This window comes from Orycteropus afer, unplaced genomic scaffold (assembly GCF_000298275.1).
Source record: "Orycteropus afer afer isolate SDZICR_OR568_19922 unplaced genomic scaffold, OryAfe1.0 scaffold00031, whole genome shotgun sequence".
In the NCBI taxonomy this organism is placed as follows: Eukaryota; Metazoa; Chordata; class Mammalia; order Tubulidentata; family Orycteropodidae; genus Orycteropus; species Orycteropus afer.
In genome coordinates, this window is record NW_006921618.1 from 10,057,229 (window position 1) to 10,064,460 (window position 7,232).

The window sequence follows — 7,232 nt, forward strand, 5'->3', positions numbered from 1 at the left end:
GTCTGTGTTAATTGGTTTCCCTTTTCTTTGTTGAAGAGGGTCTGTGCAATCCTTCTGCCTAGTCCGCCATCTTGCCCCGCCTCTGTATACTCAATATTCTTCACCAAAACCATGATTCAAATGCATCGATTCTTCCACAGTCTTCCTTATTCATTATTGTTCAGCTTTCACATATACTGTGCCAACTGAAAATACCACGGCTTGAGTCAGGTGTACCTTAGTCCTTAGAGTAACATCTTTCTTTTATCATTTTTAAACGGTCTTTTGCAGCAGATTTGCCCAATGCAACACATCAAGTAGAGGGTCAGTGGAAAAGGGGAAAACCCTCGACAAGATGAATTGACACAGTGGCTGCAAGGATGGGCTCAAGCATAGCAAAGATTGTGAAGATGACAGAGGATAGGGCAGTGTTTTGTTCTGTGGTACACAGGGTCTCTATGAGTCAGAGCCAACTCAACAGCACCTAACACCTGCAACAACAACATCATTTGCTTTCTTGACTGCTTCTTCTATAGACATGGATTCAAGTAACATCAAATCCTTGACAACTTCAATCTTTTCTTCATTTATCATGATGTTTCTTGGTCTAATTGTGAGGATTACTGTTTTCTTTATGTTAGGTGTAATTCATACAGTTTTGTGTGAGTTTTGTTCCACATTTTTCTCTCACTTGCACAGGCTCTCCAATTGTGATCCCTTTCTGAGTGGTTGACATTGGTAGTAGGCATCATCTAGTTTTTCTGGTCTCTGGGTCATATGGGTTGAGGTTCTTATGGTCCATTTGTCCTTTGGAGTGTTTCCACACATCTTTGATTCTTTTCACTCTTCTTTTTCATCCGGACGAGGAGAGACCAATAGTTGCCACTTAGATGGTCACTCGTAATCTTTTGAGACCCAGTCGCTATTCATCGAAGTAACATGGAGAACAATATTTTTGTATACTATGTTGTGCCAATTGAGCTTGATGTCCCCTGTGGCCATGGTCCCTAGCCTGCAGGCCCAGCAACCTATCCCTCAAGGTGCTTATCTGTGGCTAAGAAGTTATTCTAACTTTGTCTCTTGTTATGTTTAAACTGTATATGGGCATTTTTTATACGAAAAACAAAAAAACCTCACTGCCTTCAAGTTGATTCCGACTTACAGTGACCCCTCCTTGGGTTTCCGAGGCAGTATAGCATACACAAATACATACGTAGCAATATTGTCTGCCAAACCTATGTATGGTTGTGGGTATATGTATTTGCCTGTCCCTATCTGTCTACCTATGTATTCACCTGTAGACTAGTGTTTGGTGTTACTGATAACACAGTATTGTGTCTGCAGTAGTGTTTGCCTTTGTGTCTGTATCTCTTGTGCACCTCTCTGTGTCCTCCTTTTCCTCAGTGATATAGTGCTTATAATACACTTTTGTTACATTGGTTTTCCCTTCACTCATATCAAACCTGTCTCCTAACTATCCATCTGTTTTCCCTTCCCCCCATCCCCGGTTACCAACAAAGAAAATGTCCTTCCTTGTGTAAACAGTTCCTTGATTTCTTACAATAATGGACTTATACAGAATTTGTTCTTCTGTGACTGACTCATTTAATTCAGCATAATGTTCTCCAAGTTCATCTACATTATGAAGTGATCCACTGATTCTTCACAATAAAGTTTTGTTTTTTTTTTAATTTTTAAATTTTCAATGTAAGTTACTCAGGACATTTGATAAGAGTTGAAGACAAACCTTATAATAAGGAGTTAATTTGCTCTTCCTCATTTAGGAAAACTCTCCAAAGTGGATTTACTCAAAGTAGATTTACTAGAGATAGTTGAAACAATCTGGAAAGTTTAAGAGGTGGGGACACATCTTGGGCCTCCATCTTTTTATGGGGTCTGTCCACCTGTTTCCAGAGCAAACCATCCTGATCTATCATCCTCCACTGAGCCCTTCCATGTGATCAGGGAGGCTGAAAAGAAACGACACACCTTGGACCTTGATTTTGTAAGGAGTTAGATCTGTTGTCTTCAAGGGAAACATAATGAAACTGCCCCCAAAAGTGTGAATTTATCTGAGATATTTGATGCAGTCTAGAAGATAGATTTGGTGATAGATTTTTAAGAAGCCTGATCCTTTCATTTTCACACAAACCATCCTGGCATGTCACTTCCCACCCTGAACTACTTCCAGACATTCAGAAACTTAGAAGACTTAAAGGACTCAGAGACTTAAGAGATCACAAGAACTAGATGGTGCCTTACAACCAACCACTTAGAAAGGGATAAAAATAGGGATCCTGGATAGAATGGGAGAAAAATGTGGAACAAAACTCAAAATCATAAAAAAAGACCAGGTTTACTGGTCTGACAGAGACTGGTGAATTCCCAGAGGCTGGGAATGATCCCCTAGTCATCCTTCTGGCCTGGAATTGAACTCACTCCCATGGCTTCTAGCCAAACAATAGACTAGGTCTACAAAGTGAACACCAGCTGTATACACTCCTTAGAACAATCATCCATGGGAGATGAGACGGCAGCATTTGCATAGAGGGCAGGAATGCATAGGAAAGAAGGGCACAGGGTAAAGGTAAGCACAGGGAGGAAGTAGGAAGAGAGCTGTGACATTGTGAGGATTGCAATCAATGTCACGAAACAAAACGTGTATGAACTGTTGTATGGAAAATGAATTTGGTCTGTAACCTTTCAGCCAAATCACAATTTAAAAAAAAAAGTACATACACACACAGAGATAGTTGTAAGTGTGGTTCATCTTAATTTAAATACTTCATAAGTTGAGGACTACCTGTATCAGGATAGACTATAAACATTTTCAGAGACAGATCTCACATGCACCCTTTTTGAATATGATCCATCAAAACAAGACATGAGTTTCCAAATGAGATGCAAGGAGATCTCCAAGATGGTATCTGGGCAGCTGATTTAGTGAACAACCTGCCTGCAAGTCAGAGGGCTCCTTAAGCATGGTCTGAAAGATCAAAGTGGTAGTTAGATGGGTAGCATAGTGGCTAAGACACTTGCCTGCTAACCAGACGGCTGGCGGTTCAAATCCACCAGCCACTCCTCGGAAGGAATGTTGGGCAATCCTACTTCCGTAGTGATACTGCCTTGGAAACCCAAGGAGGGGTCGCTATGAGTCGGGTTTGATTCGACGGCACATAATAACAACAACAAAGAAATTGAGAGATTCAGAAAACTGCAAGGACAATTTGAGCAAGAATTAAGGATGAGAATATGAAAAGCCAACATGTTCTGGTTTCTATAATGATCTCAAATCCCATAAGGTATATGATACTATTATACTTTCAAAATACTTATGTGTAAGCACTCAATACAAACTTGGAAACAGAAATGTGTCTACCTTTTTGAGCCTTTCTAATATTAACTATGAGTCATTAGGAAAGTTATTTAGAAAACTTCTGAACTTAGCCATAGAAACATGAAGTATGTTTGACCTGGCATGCTGTGACATAAGAAAACAACATAGTCAATCTCTAAACAATCTCAACGTCTAACCCTGAAGAAAAGACAACATACTAGTGTTAACTAGCCCTTGTCATGCAGAGCTTAGGTACAAACTCACATACAAACTCTACCTTTCTGTTCACTCACTGAGAGAAGGCAGAGAGAGAGTTGAGACTGCCCGCTGCCCTGCCGACTTATGAAGGATGTCTGCCATGCTCACATCTTGGTTATGCCTTCCTCCCAAGACCTCTCCTTAAAGAAAAAGCCTTAAATCTAAAGATTTGGACTCTAACCATTGAGTTAACATTGTAATCACTGAATTAACATTGTAATTATAAATTGATCCTCCTCTGGTTCTAACTGAATGTTGGGTACCTTGCCATGATTATATTGCAATATAGTTATTGCAAGATAACTATATTGTTTATGCACGACAGGGAAAAAAAAAAAAAAAAAACCAGCTGAGGATTCACCTTGGACCTTGATTTAGAGGGGTTGGATCTACTTGTCTCAACCACAAGAAACTATTCTGAATTAGTGCTGTTGTAAGGAGATTCACCCCACACAGCTTTACTGGAGACATTCCGCACTCTCCAGGAAGCCGAGGTGTGAAGTCCTACGTGGTTCTGAGAGTCTTGCTCAGTACCATCCTGCCGCCCCCGCATCATTGATAGTGGGAAACAGTGGTTGGAAACTTAGAACTCTTGGAACTGTGATGATTGGGAATCACTAACACTTCTGCTAATTTTCTTTTAGCTACCTTGTATTTTTTGTTATTATGGTAAATAAAAGTTTTTCATTGTTTTATAATTTTTGGAGTGTAGAAAGTGATTTTTTTTTTTTTTTGCAATTGTATTTTGCTTGTTGATTTTATATCCAACAACTTGCTAAACTATCTCACGTCTAATAATTCATTTGTATATTCTTTGAGGTTTTCTACGTGGACAATTACATCATCTATGAACAATGAGTTTGGTATAATACTTAGTAATTGTTATATTCCTTATTTCTTGTACTCGTTTTACTGCTTGGATTACAAAAAACAAACCAATTGCTGTGGAGTTGATTCCAACTGTTAGTGAACCCATGAGTGAAACAGAATTGTGCTCCACAGGGTTGCCAATGGCTGATTTTCTGGAAGTAGATTGCCAGGCCTTTGTTCTGAGGCTTCTCTGGGTGGACCTGACCTGCCAACCATGAGGTTAGCAGGCGACTGTGCTGTTTGCATCTCCAAGGGACCCCACCCCATGGATCAGGATCTCACAAACAACAATGAATACCAATAGTGATTGCAAAAGCTCGCTTTTAACATCCTGTCTCTAGTATGACGCTCACGGTAAATTACTAGTAGATACCTAGTTTTAGCCCTGCTTTACAACTTTTTATCACAAATGTGTTTTGAAATTAAAAGATTTTTCTGAAACTACTGAGAATATCATTCTCTCCTTTAATCTATGCAGTGAATTCTTTGATAGATTTTCTGTTATCAAAACAACCATGAATTCCTGAAATATAAACAATTTTGGATGTGATTTTTTGTTTTTATGAATATTGCCTGGGTTCACTTTGCCAACATTTTGTTTAAATTTTTTGCACCTAGGTTTTCCAATGGATTGGCCTATACTTTCACTTTGCGCTCATCTGATTGTGGTATCAGTTACTGTAATTGTCATGGAATAAATTGTCTTCCCCCAAAATGTGTCAGCTTGTCTGGGCCATGATTCTCAGTGGTTTGGCAGCTACGTAATGAGGTAATCATCCCCGTGACGTGATCAACCAATCAGTGGTTAATGGGATTAAGGTGGGATGTAACACCCTTAATCAGGTCACAAACTTGATCTGATATGAGGGGAGTTTTCCTGGGGTGTGGCCTAAATTATCTTTTACCCTACAAGAGATAAAAGGAGAGAGAACAAGCAGAGAGAGAGTGGGACCTACTACCACCAAGAAAAGAAGAGCTGGGAGCAGAGTGTATCCTTTGGATCCTACATCCCTGTGCTGGGAATCTCCTAGAACCAGGAGATACAGAAAGTGCTCTCAATTCAGATGTTTAGCTTCCTGAACTGTGAAAGAATCAATTTCTGTTTGATAAAGCCATACACTTGTGGTTATCTCCATTATAGAAGCACTAGAAAACTGTTGTCATTGTTAGGTGCCATCGAGTCAGCTCTGACTCACAGTGACCCTATGTACAACTGAATGAAACCCTGCCTGGTCCTGTGCCAGCCTCACAGTCCTTGCTATACCTGAGCCCACTGTTGCAGCCACTGTGTCAATCCATTTCATTGAGGGCCTTCCCCTTTACTGATGACCCTTTACTTAACCAAGGGAGCTCTGGTAGCATAGTGCCTAAGGCGTTTGACTGCTAATTCGAAGGCTGGTGGTTCAAACCCATCAGCCAAACCTTGGAAGGAAGGTTGGGCAATCTACTTCAGTAGAGACACCACCTTGGAAATCCAGGGAGGGGTTGCTGTGAGTTGGGACTGACTCGATGGCAGTGAGATCTTTTTTTTTTTTTTTTCTACTTTACCAAGCATGACATCCTTCTCCAGGGAATGGTCCCTTCTGACAACATGACCAAAGTAGGTGACATGAAGTCTGGCCATTCTCGCTTCCAAGGAGCATTCTGGCTGCACTTCTTCCAGGACAGATTTTTTTTTTTATTATTATTAGGATTTGGGTGAAGATTTACAGAGCAAATTCACTTTTCATACAGCAGTTCACATATACTTTGTCTCATGTCATTGACCAAAATTTACAATGCAGCAGCTCCCCTCCCACTTCCTCCCCATAGTTACCTCCTCCCAGTGTCCATCCCTTCATACTCTTCTGCACCCTGAGCTATCTCTCTGTGCATAAGCAGCCCTTCCTTCTCCCATGATTGTTCTCTCCAGGGCGTGTGTCTACTTGAGGTAAATGTTTAACTCACATGCCTGTACTTTGTTTGGCTGGAAACCACAGTTGTGGGTTCAATTCCAGACCTGAAGGGCAACTAGGGGCCATAGTCTCAGTGGTTACACCAGGCTCTATTAGACCAGCAAACCTGGTCCCCACCTTTTTTTTTTTTTTTTGCCTCCACATGATTTTGAGTTTTGTACCACATTGTTCTCCCTCTTTATGTAGGATCTTCCAGGACAGATTTGTTAGTTCTTTCGCAGTCCATGGTACTTTCAGCATTCTTCGCCAGCACCACAACTCAAAAGCATCAACTCTTCTTCGGTCTTCATTATTCCAGCTCTCACATGCATATGAGGTGACTGAAAATATCATGGCTTGTGTCAGGCCCACCTTAGTCCTCAAGGAGACATCTTTACTCTTCAGCACTTTAAAGAAGTCTTTTGCAGCAGATTTGCCCAGTGCAATATGTCATCTGGTATTCTGACTGCTGCTTCCATTGGTGTTGATGGTGGAACCAAGTGATATGAAATCTTTGACAACTTCAATCATTTCTCCAGTTGAGAAAGTGCTTCCTTTCTGTGTTGTCTGAAAAACTCTTAAGATTGAAATGATCTGCTCATTCATAAAACTGCCTGCATCTGGTGTTTTCTTTGTGGGAAAACTGTGTACTACTGATTCAGTTTCTTTATATGTTAAAAGACTTTTAAGTTTTTTATTTCCCTTTAAACTATTTATTTTTAAAAAACTTTTCACTGTGATATGAAAGAAAATTTACAGAGAAAATTCATTTTCAACAGTTCATACACATTTTGTTTCATGACATGGATTGTAATCCCCACAGTGTAATAGCTCTCTTCCTACTTCCTCCCTGT